The sequence below is a fragment of the Hyperoodon ampullatus genome (genome assembly GCF_949752795.1).
Source record: "Hyperoodon ampullatus genome assembly, chromosome: 3".
NCBI lineage: Eukaryota > Metazoa > Chordata > Mammalia > Artiodactyla > Ziphiidae > Hyperoodon > Hyperoodon ampullatus.
The window spans coordinates 159,871,459-159,883,779 of record NC_136916.1 but is presented as its reverse complement, the minus strand read 5'-3'; positions in this window follow the sequence as shown (position 1 = coordinate 159,883,779).

Sequence of the window (12,321 nt, the reverse complement as noted above, 5' to 3'; positions counted from 1 at the left end):
AGCGGTTGGGCCTGTGAGCCATGGCTGCTGAGCCTGCGTGTCCGGAGCCTGTGCTCCGCAACGGGAGAGGCCACAACAGTGAGGAGCCCGCGTACCACAAAAAATACAAAAGTCCCCTACTATGATATTGTTACTTTCGATTTCCCCTTTTATGGCTGTTAGCATTTGCCGTATGTATTGAGGTGCTCCTATGTTGGGTGCATAAATATTTACAATTGTTATGTCTTCTTCTTGGATTGATCCTTTGATCATTATGTAGTGTCCTTCTTTGTCTCTTGTGACAGTCTTTATTTTAAAGTGCATTTTGTCTGATATGAGTATTGCTACTCCAGCTTTCTTTTGATTTCCATTTGCATGGAACAACTTTTTCCATCCCCTCACTTTCAGTGTGTATGTGTCGCTAGGTCTGAAGTGGGTCTTGTAGATAGCATATATACAGATCTTGTTTATGTATCCATACAGCCAGTCTATGTCTTTTGGTGGGAGCATTTAATCCATTTACTTTTAAGGTAATATTGATATGTATGTTCTTAGTACCATTTTCTTAACTGTTTAGGGTTTGTTATTGTAGGTCTTTTCCTTCTCTTGTGTTTCCTGCCTAGAGAAGTGCCTTTAGCATTGTAAAGCTTGTTTGGTGGTGCTGACTTCTCTTAGCCTGTCTTTTCTGTAAAGGTTTTAATTTCTCCGTTGAATGTGAATGAGATCCTTGCTGGGTAGAGTAATCTTTGTTGTAGGTTTCTCCCTTTCATCACTTTAAATATGTCCTGTCACTCCCTTCCGGCTTGCAGAGTTTCTGCTGAAAGATCAGCTGTTAACCTTATGGGGATTCCTTTGTATGTTATTTGTTGTTTTTCCCTTGCTGCTTTCAATATTTTTTCTTTGTATTTAATTTTTGATATTTTGGCTAATATGTGTCTTGGCATGTTTCTCCTTGGTTTTATCCTGTATGGGACTCTCTGTGTTTCCTGGGCTTGATTAAATATTTCCTTTCCCATATTAGAGAAATTTTCAATTATAATCTCTTCCAATATATTCTCAGTCTCTTTCTTTTTCTCTTCTTATTCTTGGACCCCTATAATTCAAAATTTCACATGTTTAATGTTGTCCTAGAGGTCTCTGAGGCTGTCCTCATTTCTTCATTCTTTTTTCTTTATTCTGCTCTGCAGTAGTTATTTCCACTATTTTATCTTCCAGGTCACTTATCCATTTTTCTGCCTCAGTTATTCTGCTATTGATTTTTTTCTAGAGAATTTTTTATTTCATTTACTCTGTTTTCATCATTGTTTGTTTGCTCTTTAGTTCTTCTAGGTCCTTGTTAAACGTTTCTTGTATTTTCTCCATTCTATTTCCAAGATTTTGGATCATCTTTACTATCATTTCTCTGAAGTTTTTTTCAAGTAGACTGCCTATTTCCTCTTCATTTTTTTGTTCTGGTGGGTTTTTACCTTGTACATTCATCTGCTGTGTGTTTCTCTGTCTTCTCATTTTGCTTATCTCTGTGTTTGGTGTCTCCTTTTTGCAGGCTGTAGGTTCGTAGTTCCTGTTCTTTTTGGTGTCTGCCCCCAGTGGCTAAAGTTGGTTCAGTGAATTGTGTAAGCTTCCTGGTGGAGGGTTCTAGTTCCTGTGTTCTGGTGGATGAGGCTGGATCTTGTCTTTCTGGTGGGCAAGTCCACGTACGGTGGTGTGTTTTGAGGTGTCTGTGAAGTTATTATGATTTTAGGCAGCCTCTCTGTTAATGGGTTGGGTTGTGTTCCTCTTGCTAGTTGTTTGGCATAAGGTGTCCAGCACTGTAGCTTGCTAGTCATTGAGTGGAGCTGGGTCTTAGCATTGAGATGGAGATCTCTAGGAGATTTTCGCTGTTTGATATTACATGGAGCTGGGAGGTCTCTGGTGGACCCATGTCCTGAACTCAGCTCTTGCACCTCAGAGATAGAGGCCTGACACCCGGCTGGACCACCAAGACCCTGTCAGCCACACAGGTCAGAAGAAAAGGGGCAAAAGAAGAAATGAAGACAGAAAAAAATAAAATAAATTTATTAAAATAAAAAATAATTATTAAAAATAAAGAAAATAAAAAGTAATAAAAATGAAAAAAAAGAAAGAAACAAGAAAGCAGTCAAACCAAAAAACAAATCCACCAATGATTACAAGCACTAAAAACTATCCTAAAAAAAGAAACAAATCAAAAAAAAAAAAACAACAACAGACAGAACTCTAGAATAAATGGTAAAAGCAAAGCTATACAGACAAAATCATACAAAGTGTACACATACACACTCAGAAAAAGAGAAAAAGGAACAAATGTATATATGTCATTGCTCCCAAAATCCACTGCCTCAATTTTGGGATGACTCATTGTCTATTCAGGTATTCCACAGATGCAGGGTATATCAAGTTGATTGTGCAGATTTAATCCACTACTCCTTAGGCTGCTGGGAGAGATTCCTCTTTCTCTTCTTTGTTCACACAGCTCCTGGGGTTCAGCTTTGAATTTGGACCCACCTCTGTGTGTAGGTCGCCTGAGGGTGTCTGTTGTTCACTCAGACAGGACAGGGTTAAAGGAGCAGCTGATTAGGGGGCTCCAGCTCACTCAGGCAGGGGGAGGGAGGGGTATAGAATGCGGGGTGATCCTGTGGTGACAGAGGCCAGCATGAAGTTGCACCAGCCTGAGGCACACCGGTGTTCTCCTGGGGAAATTGTCCCTGGATCACAGGACCTTGGCAGTGGCATGCTGCACAGGCTCCCGGGAGGGGAGGTGTGGATAGTGACCTGTGCTTGCACACAGGCTTCTTGGTGGTGGCAACATCAGCCTTAGCGTCTTATGCCCGTCTCTGGTGTCCGCGCTGATATCTGCAGCTTGCGCCCATCTCTGGAGCTCGTTCAGGCAGTGCTCTGAATCCCCTCTTCTCGTGCACCCCGAAACAATGGTCTCTTGTCTCTTAGGCAGGTTCCCGGACTCCCTCCAGCTAGCTGTGGGACACTACCCCCATTCAGGCTTTGTTCATGCAGCCAACACCAGTCCTCTCCCTGGAATCTGTCCTCTGAAGCCCCAGCCTCAGCTCCCAACCCCCACCCGCCCCAGAGGGTGAGCAGACAAGGCTCTCGGGCTGGTAAGTGCTGTTCGGCATCGATCCTCTGTGTGGGAATCTCCCTGCTTTGCTCTCTGCATCCCCGTTGCTGCGCTCTCCTCTGTGGCTCCGAAGCTTCCCCTCAGCCACCAACCCCCCCCATTCCGTCTCCACCAGTGAAGGGGCTTCTAGTGTATGGAAACTTTTCCTCCTTCACGGCTCCCTCCCACTGGTGCAGGTACCGTCCCTATTCTTTTTTCTCTGTTTTTTCTTTTTTTTTTTTTTGCCCTACCCAGGTACGTGGGGAGTATCTTGCCTTTTGGGAAGTCTGAGGTCTTCTGCCAGCATTCAGTAGGTGTTCTGTAGGAGTTGTTCCACGTGTAGATGAATTTCTGATGTATCTGTGGGGAGGAAGGTGATCTTCACGTCTTCCACCATCTTGAAGGTCTCCCTGAGAAAACACATCTTAACTTGCTTACTAAATAATAGTTGAAATAATATGACTATCACGTAGCATTTGTTATTTGTCAGGCATTAAGCTAAATATTTTATATATTTTATCACATTTAAATCTCACACATTACCAGGCAATAATATTAGTAATGACAATAATGATGATGGTGAAAACTAAAAATCACATAGTGCTTAATGTGAGCCAGACAATATTCTAAGCACTTTAAATAAATCCTGAAAACAACCTTATGAAAGAGGAAATATTAATATTCCCATTGTATAGTTTAGAAAACAAAGGCCAAGGAAAGTTAAATAGGTAGTTTTATCTCTATTTCATAGATGAAGAATCAGGGTTCAAATAGGTGAAAAGATTCATCTAAGATCATTTGGCAAATAATAGGTCAATATTTTAAATCTCAGTTTAATTTCAAAGTCAGCTGTCTTTCTTTTCCATAAATAAAAATAGATATTATACAAAGTTAAGCAGATATTAATTATTAATATATTTTTATATAATTTCAGATATATCTCTATTATAATTGTATACATTACTTAAGATGGAAGTTATGGCTTCAGTAACAAAAACTCAAATATATAAGTGCTTTAAACAAGGTAGAAGTTCATTTGTTTTTCATGCAACAAGTTTGGTATAAACCACTCATGGCTGATAGGGAAGTCCTATGCTGTCGGAAACCCAGTCAGCTTTAATTTTGTTGCTTTACTAGCTTGACCATGGACCATCACTAGGTCCAAGATGGTGACTGTTTCTACCCATAACCCTCACAAGTCAACCAGTAGGAAAGTGGAAAGATTAATGTATGCATTCTTTCTTTAATGACATTTTAGAAAATACACTTCTATTTTTACTCCATGACCAGAACTTAAGTAACACCCTGCCATCTAGTTGCAACAGAGACCAGGAAATATCTTTTGAGAGAATTCTCTTTTCAAGGAAATGGGTGTAGGGGCATTTAGGGAAAACTGAGAGCTTTTGCTTCATTTTCTGTTATTAATTTAATGTTTAGCTTATCTATCCTCACTGCTTCTAATTTAATTATTAGTTCTGTAATAATCTTGTTTCTTCTTTGATTTGCTTCCTTAGCTATGCAATCTCACTTTTCATCTCTGTTTTTGTTGCCTAGGTCTGCTGTAACAAAGTACTACAAAAGCAGTGGCTTAAAATAACACAAATGTATTCTCTCACAGTTTCAGAGGCCAGAAGTCTGAAATCAAGTTGCGAAGAAGGTTGGTTCTTTCTAGAGGCTCTGAGAGAGAATTCATTCCATGCCTCTCTCTTAGTTTCTGCTGGGTACTGGCAATCCTTGGCATTTTTTAGCTTGTAGTTGCAATACCTCCAGCCTTTGCCTACATCTTCTCATGGCTTTCTCTCCTGTTTCTCTACATCTACTTCTCCCCTGTGTTTCTGTGTCTTTTTCCTCTCTTATAAGGACACTCTTCATTTGATTTAGGGTCCACCCTAATCCAGAGAGATCACATCTGAGATCCTTACCTTTATTATTATATCTGCAAAGACTCTTATTCCATATATAACGTCACAGTCTAAATTTCTGAGTGAACATATTTTTGGGAGCCACAGTTCAGTGCATTACAATCACATTTTGCTATTTTATCATCTTTTTGAATTATGTATTTATTGAATTTATGTTTTTAATAAGTTTTTTCTACAGCCTAAATCATCTCTTAGAAATTTTCACCTTAATTCTTACATTATATTTTATTTAAGATTGTTTTGTCCATATAAATTATCATGCTACTTTTCTTCTTTCCTTTCTTTCTTTTGTTGTCTATAAGAATATTTTTCTTTCAAAAAATTTTTTATGATGATGATGATAGGGAAGTGGATGTATATTTTCTTGGTTACCTTGATATTCTTTTTCCATCTTACTTCATCTTGTATGTCTTTGTCCAGACCATCTGTTCATTTTGATATGATGTTGATGATTTATTTTTGTCTCTCTTCCTAAATATCAGAATAGAAACCTTTTGTTTCTTCTCTCTGAGTATTCTGTATTTTGACATTATTTAAGTAATCTGAGGACATGGAGAAGGAGGATGTATCAAACAAAATTGTATATGATATTTGACTATTTGGCATCTTCTCTCCCTTGTGAGGTATTCCAAAGTCTGTACCAGGGTTCTTATCAACTGTGGGGGAAGAGTGAATTCTGATTATTCCATGCTAAATCTTCAGGTCATTTTTCCTGGTTCAGATTCTGGAGTCTTCTCTCCCATCATAGCATTAGCATCTTTATAGTGCTTCCCACTTCAAATTCCACTAGAAACTCACACATCATTTTCCATTATGTCCAGAAAGTGCTCACCAAGAGGACTGCCTCATCCACAGGTGCTTTGGACATCACATAGGTGAAGAGTTTTCTCACCTGCTACCTACAGGGTCAGCACCTTGAAGTGGGTGGACATTGCACTATGGTTCTTACCAAATACCTGTTACTTCACATAGGACTTTCCATCAGGCTCTGTCCTGCAGGCAGACCAGGCACATGTGGCTTTTCAGAGCTCTTAAGGTGTCTGGCCAGGCACAAGGCAATGTGTCTGGACAAAGACACACAAGATGAAGTAAGATGGAAAAAGAATATCATGGTAACCAAGAAAATAAATGTTCTCTTCCCTATCATCATTATCATCAAAAAAAAATTTTTGAAAGAAAAATATTCCTGTAGATGACAAAAGGAAGAAAGGAAAGAAGAAGGCTGTCATCTCCAGAAAGCCTTCCCTGACCTGAACTTCAACTTGTGTCAACCTATGGAACTGCCCTCTCAAGACTTCTGTGCCCTGCTTGGCTCATTCAGGAGGCAGAAGAATGAAAATGTAGACAATAACTCAATTTGCTTTCTCAGATTTGTTGGCATTTGTTAGAATTCTTAGCAGTTGCCATCATAGCTTGGGGGTCAAGGTAATATGTCTAAATTCCATGCCAAAGTCCTAAATCTGTCTCTATCTCTGTCCTTTCTCAGTTTCTCTCTCTCTCTCTCTCACTCTCGATATATCTATCTATATCTGTATCTATATCTATATCTATATATATATAGTAACTCTATCTTATATATGTAGTATTAGGCTGTGCTCTTGTTTTGATTGCTGAAGGTGATTTGTTTAATGTTTTAGAACGTTTCTGTTGATTTCATCAGGTATTATGAGAATACTTTGACTTACCATTACTACATGGTATACTCTGCTCTTGCCTTCTCCTATTTCATGTTTGATGAAAACAAATCTAGATCTAGAGGGGAAAATAATAAATGGAATCAAATTGATGATCTCTCTAATAATCCATTAAAAATTCAAAAATAAATTAAATGCCTTCCAAGAGTTGAGTTCACCTGATTTGATATACAAATATTTTATCAGAAAACTTTTATTGGTACCATTTTCTGAGACCAAATTATGTTGTAAAGAAAACTGGTGAGTTCAAAGTTCACAATATCAGTTGATCTTTACAATGAACATTCCCCAGATATTAATTTAACGTTTTTCTGCCAAATATAAAGTCAAAAAACTATATTCCCAGCAGGCTTAAAACATAATCTCTTCTTAACAATGAGTATGATTGAAGCTATAGAATTGCAAAATTTATGTTGCTGCATTAGGATCACAGGCACTTATGGTATAACATGAACTATTTCAAGGAAACTGAAGGAATTGTGACTATTTAGCTATCCAGATTATAAACCAAAATGAGCAGGTAAAAATATATGTAAGCTAGTAAATATATATTTTAAAATATACATAAGTAAATAACATCATTTCACAAGGGAAAAGGATCCAGCCAACTCTTCAATAATACAAAGCCTAAAGTACCCAGAAGAGAAGAAAAGAAAAATCATAGTGTTTTACTTTCACCTGAAATGCAATTGGTTTGGAATTGCAAGAGTGCAGAAAAAGTCATCAACACATTTTTTTTTTTTTTGCACATAAAGAGTTTTTTAAGGATAGGATAGAGTTACATCATAATTATAAAAATTACAGAATTAAGAGATTTATATTGTTTATACTTCAAAATGCAGAGACCAGGGAACTGTCTATACATTATATTAAATAAAATTAAAAATAGGAATTTGGGAATAACATATACACACTACTATATATAAAATAGATAAACAACAAGAACCTACTGTATAGCACAGGGAACCAAACTCAATATTTTGTAATAATCTATATAGGAAAAGAATCTGAAAAAGAAAAAAAAAATATATATATATATAACTGAATCACTTTGCTGTACACCTGAAACTAACACAACATTGTAAACCAACTCTACTTCAATAAAAAATAAACATTTTTTTTAAAAAAGGTACCTTTAAAAAAATGAAAAAAAAAATAAAATGAATTCAAGTTTGAAAAATGAGATCATTTACCTAAATTTAAAATGCAAACACGATGACCTCTGAACTATACACATTCATTCAAACTCCATTAATGATGGAAAATACAAAAAGCACAACATTTCTAAGGAACCACAGAGATTTCAGCCATAATTATTTTCTGTTATAATAATTGTTCTTGTTTTGTCTTTGGAGAGCTTTCTTTCTTTCTTTCTTTCTTTCTTTCTTTTTTAAGACAATTAGCTTAAGAATATTTTCAGGCACTACAATTTGTGACAATCAAAACAGTCTTCTAATGGGTCCACAGCGTTCAGAGATTCAAGCGCAACCCACTTTGGGGTTTGGCACGTAAAACAATAATAGAAATGAAATCTGGTTTAGAAACAACTGTTATTGTTTTAAGAATGCACAGTCCCTTCAAATGTTGCATGACATACACAACTGGAAAATCACCTCCTGTTGGCACTACATTTGCTTCACCAGTGCATTTTATCCTACAACCACTAAAACAGCACAGTTAATCAAATATACAGAAACCAAAAACAAATAAAAACAAAGATAGAAAACCAAAAACCTAAATATATTTAACACGCACTTTTAGTTAGTTACATTGAACATTCTCAGAATAGAGCATGCAAAATAGATGCTCTGCTTTTAAGGTGTTCCTTTGAAGTTTTACCTGGAAGCCAGACATCACACACACACACACACACACACACACACACACACACAACACAATAATACTATAGCAGGGCCATGAGAAAGACCAATACATTTAATAGAGATTCATGTCTTGTGTTGTCACAGTCCCATAATAATTTTGGAAATTAATGTTCTATTCCTAGAACAAGGAACCAAAAAGAGGGGAATTTGAAAATCACGTGGGTCTGCATTGGGTTAAACAAAGTGGGAAAGGAAGGTACACAATGGTACCCTTTCTAACAATGTCAACTTTTGCATTTATTTGGACCACCTTTTCCATATTATCAAAGTGTATTTAGATTATTTCCTATTCCTTACAAGATTATCTTAATATAGAAATACATGAAAATGGTGTGCATACAGTTTTTGCTGAAGTTTTGTATTTTTCTTAAACTCTACCATCAAACTCAGAGAATTGCAGCTCATTGTTTATGCATAGGCACCTCAGTTTTCTCAGATTCTCTGGTCTTCGAAAAAAAAATAAATAAATTCATTCAAACTAAAAAGTTAAGGTCTGTAAGAGGTTAACCTTCTAAAGCAGCACAGATACAAAGAAAATCTTAGTCCAAAGAATAAACTAGAAATTTGGAATTCAGTTAAGACAATAAGAAAATAATTTGGCTGAGAAGCTCTTAGCCTGTTAAAAACATGTGCAGTCTCCAAAGGTAATTAAGAGTTTATAGTATATTCTACCCAAATTAAAAAAAGATCAGAATGCATATTGCTTCTTGATGGAGGCTTTGTTCCTGAGATCCTAGGACTAAGTCTGGGAAATAGAGCAGAGTAGGAAGTAAGAACTTAGAATATGGCATTTGATAGACTGAAGCAAGTTCAGGATGTACAGTCCCTGGTTAAGTCGGGTCCCTCACCATCTGTCTATTTCTTCAGCGGTAAACTTATACTGTAATATTATCTGCCTCTTGGAGTTATTTTAAGGCTAACACTTGACAAAAAAAAAAAATTAAGCGTTTTGTATAGAGCCAGACACACAAAAAAATAAGCTATTATTTTCATTAAGGTATGTAAATTATCCACTCCTACATCTATGAAACATAGGTGTTTGGTAGCTTTTGACTATTGTGAGGTTTCTCCCATGTCATCATAATGAGAAAAGATTGGCAGCCAGAGGGTAGTGCTAAGGAGTTAAGAATCACTTTAAAAACTATGAAAGGCAAAGGTGTTAAACACCCAATAAGACTTGACTTCTACAATAAACACTCTGAAAACTTAGACATTATAAAGGGGACCTTAAGAAGGAGTTAATTTGCAAATAAGGTTTTATAACAGAAATTCTTCATAGTTACTGAATCAGTTTTTCTTTTGCATTATACATAATCTTTTAATTATTCTATTTTTAATATTTGCATGTATTAATTAAGCAAAGACTACAGCTCAGGATAAAAGCATAATTTAATAAGCAAAATTATTTGGTAGGAAATAATGTGCTGAAAGATTCATTACGGAAGATTTTGGATTTTGCCTCATCAGTTGGGAAATAGCAAAAAGAGTCTAAAATGGCAACGTGTTTCAGTATTGGTTTGGAAAATGAATTCTGGGCAGTAAGTTAAGGCCAGCTGCTTTAGATACGAGGAGATGCTTAGAAGAACAAAACCCCAGCAGAGTTAGGTTAAAATGAGAAATAATGATTCTATAGGACAGCACTTCGTACTTTGAAAGGATTTTACTGAACACGATTTCCCTCAGGGCATCTGCTTCCAGAGTGGTTTCTGACCTGAGCCATTCTTCACCAAACTCTGAAAGTACTGTTGCACCTGCTGCTCTTGCCATTCACTACATTTTGTTCAGCCTGCCCAGTTCTCTGACTAACCCAGACTTTCCAGTTGGCAGGGATGGCAGCTTAGAAACCCATTCACATCAAGTTAAGGACTCAATGAGCTATGCTACCTAGAAGATGTTGATTTTGTTTAAAAAAAAAAAAGTGAACACAGGTGAAAGGAAAATATTAATTGTAAAACGAATCATTCTGATGTTGAATATGAGCTTCCAGATTGCATAAAAAACAACGCAAAAAAAGAGGGAAGGGCTTCCCTGGTGGCGCAGTGGTTGAGAGTCTGCCTGCCGATGCAGGGGACACGGGTTCGTGCCCCGGTCCGGGAAGATCCCACATGCCGCGGAGCGGCTGGGCCTGTGAGCCATGGCCACTGAGCCTGCGCGTCCAGAGCCTGTGCTCCACAACAGGAGAGGCCACAACAGTGAGAGGCCCGCGTACCACAAAAAAAAAAAAAAAAGAGGGAAGAAAGAGTTATTTTGGCATTCCTGTGTCATGTTATTTAATTTATGCTGATTATAATTTATATATTAGAAATATTGCAACTTCCCTATGGAGAGATCTATGTGGCCAGGAAGAGTACAGCCTGTGACTAACAGCCAGTAGAGAACTAAAGGCCTCAGTCTAAGAACCCTGAGTAAACTTAGAAGTAGTTCTATGCCCATGGAACCTTAAGATGATGGCATTCCCAGCTGACTCCTTAGCAGAAGTCTTGTTAGAGACTCAGAGTCTAAAAGTCCAGCTAAACCACATCTGATTCCTGACCTACACATATAGTGAAATAATATTAGTTATTGCTTAACACTGATGCATCTTGGGGTAATTTGTAGTGCACTAACAGGTCACAAATATACCTAACAACAATAGCAAGCATCTTCCTGCCTCAGTTGACAATATTCATTATAGATTTATTCTCTTGGGTTACATGTTGTTTATCCATGCTAAGATTCAGGAATGAAGACATAAGTAGGGGAAAAGGGGGATTAATCAAGAGCACCCCAGTCCTTAAGATTTTCCTGGACAACCAGTGGTTGCTTATTTGTGAAAGACCCAGGTTTCACAATTGGAAGAAACGAATATGTATGGCTCTCATGTAGCTGGCATCTGACTGATTGGGCTCTGACCCACAAAGGCCATCTTCTTTTGGGAGCATGTCGCTAAAATATACCAACCTCTGTATATGAATTATATGAATAAATATTACAAACTTGTTCTAGATGTGCCTTGTTATAAATGAGACTCTGCGCCAGATAGGTAGAGGAAAGTGGGCAGAAAGAAAACAGAGATGGTATTGTCACCCAGATACTTATCAGGAGTCATCTTACCATCTTAGGCAATCTACTCTGACATGTTTCTTCTCATATATATCTATTCCTTTGGGCCTTCATTCATATGTTTATTGTTTTCATTATACATTTGTTGAATATCTAATAACAATAGGTAATATATATAAATACTCGCTATTACAGGCACTGTGTCAGGTGCTTTTCATATATTAATTCCTCTTAATGCTCACTACCCTTTGGTAATCAAGTTGATTTTCAGAGGCTCTGATTCAGTTGATCTTGTGCAGAGCCTAGATACCTATATCTCTAACAAACTCCTAAGTGATTTTGAACCCCATTTAATTTGGAGGGTTGCTCTACTACACCGTAATTTTAAAGCACTGATATGGGACATGCCTCTTTCAAGGTAAATATGATGATTTTGGATGTTTGTTTAACAATACTTAGTCAACATTTGTAAGAAGCACTAAGATAAGAGTGTACTGATTTAGTATCAAAGTTTTCAAACAGGTGAAGAATTAGCTGTGGTTGACTGTGATGAGTGAAATAAGAGAAACAAAGGTGCAATAGGAAATCAGAGCTACCATATTGCATCTAACTAGCAACTAGTTTCTAATTTATTTTTATATAATTTTAAAGGTTACATTCCATTTACAGTG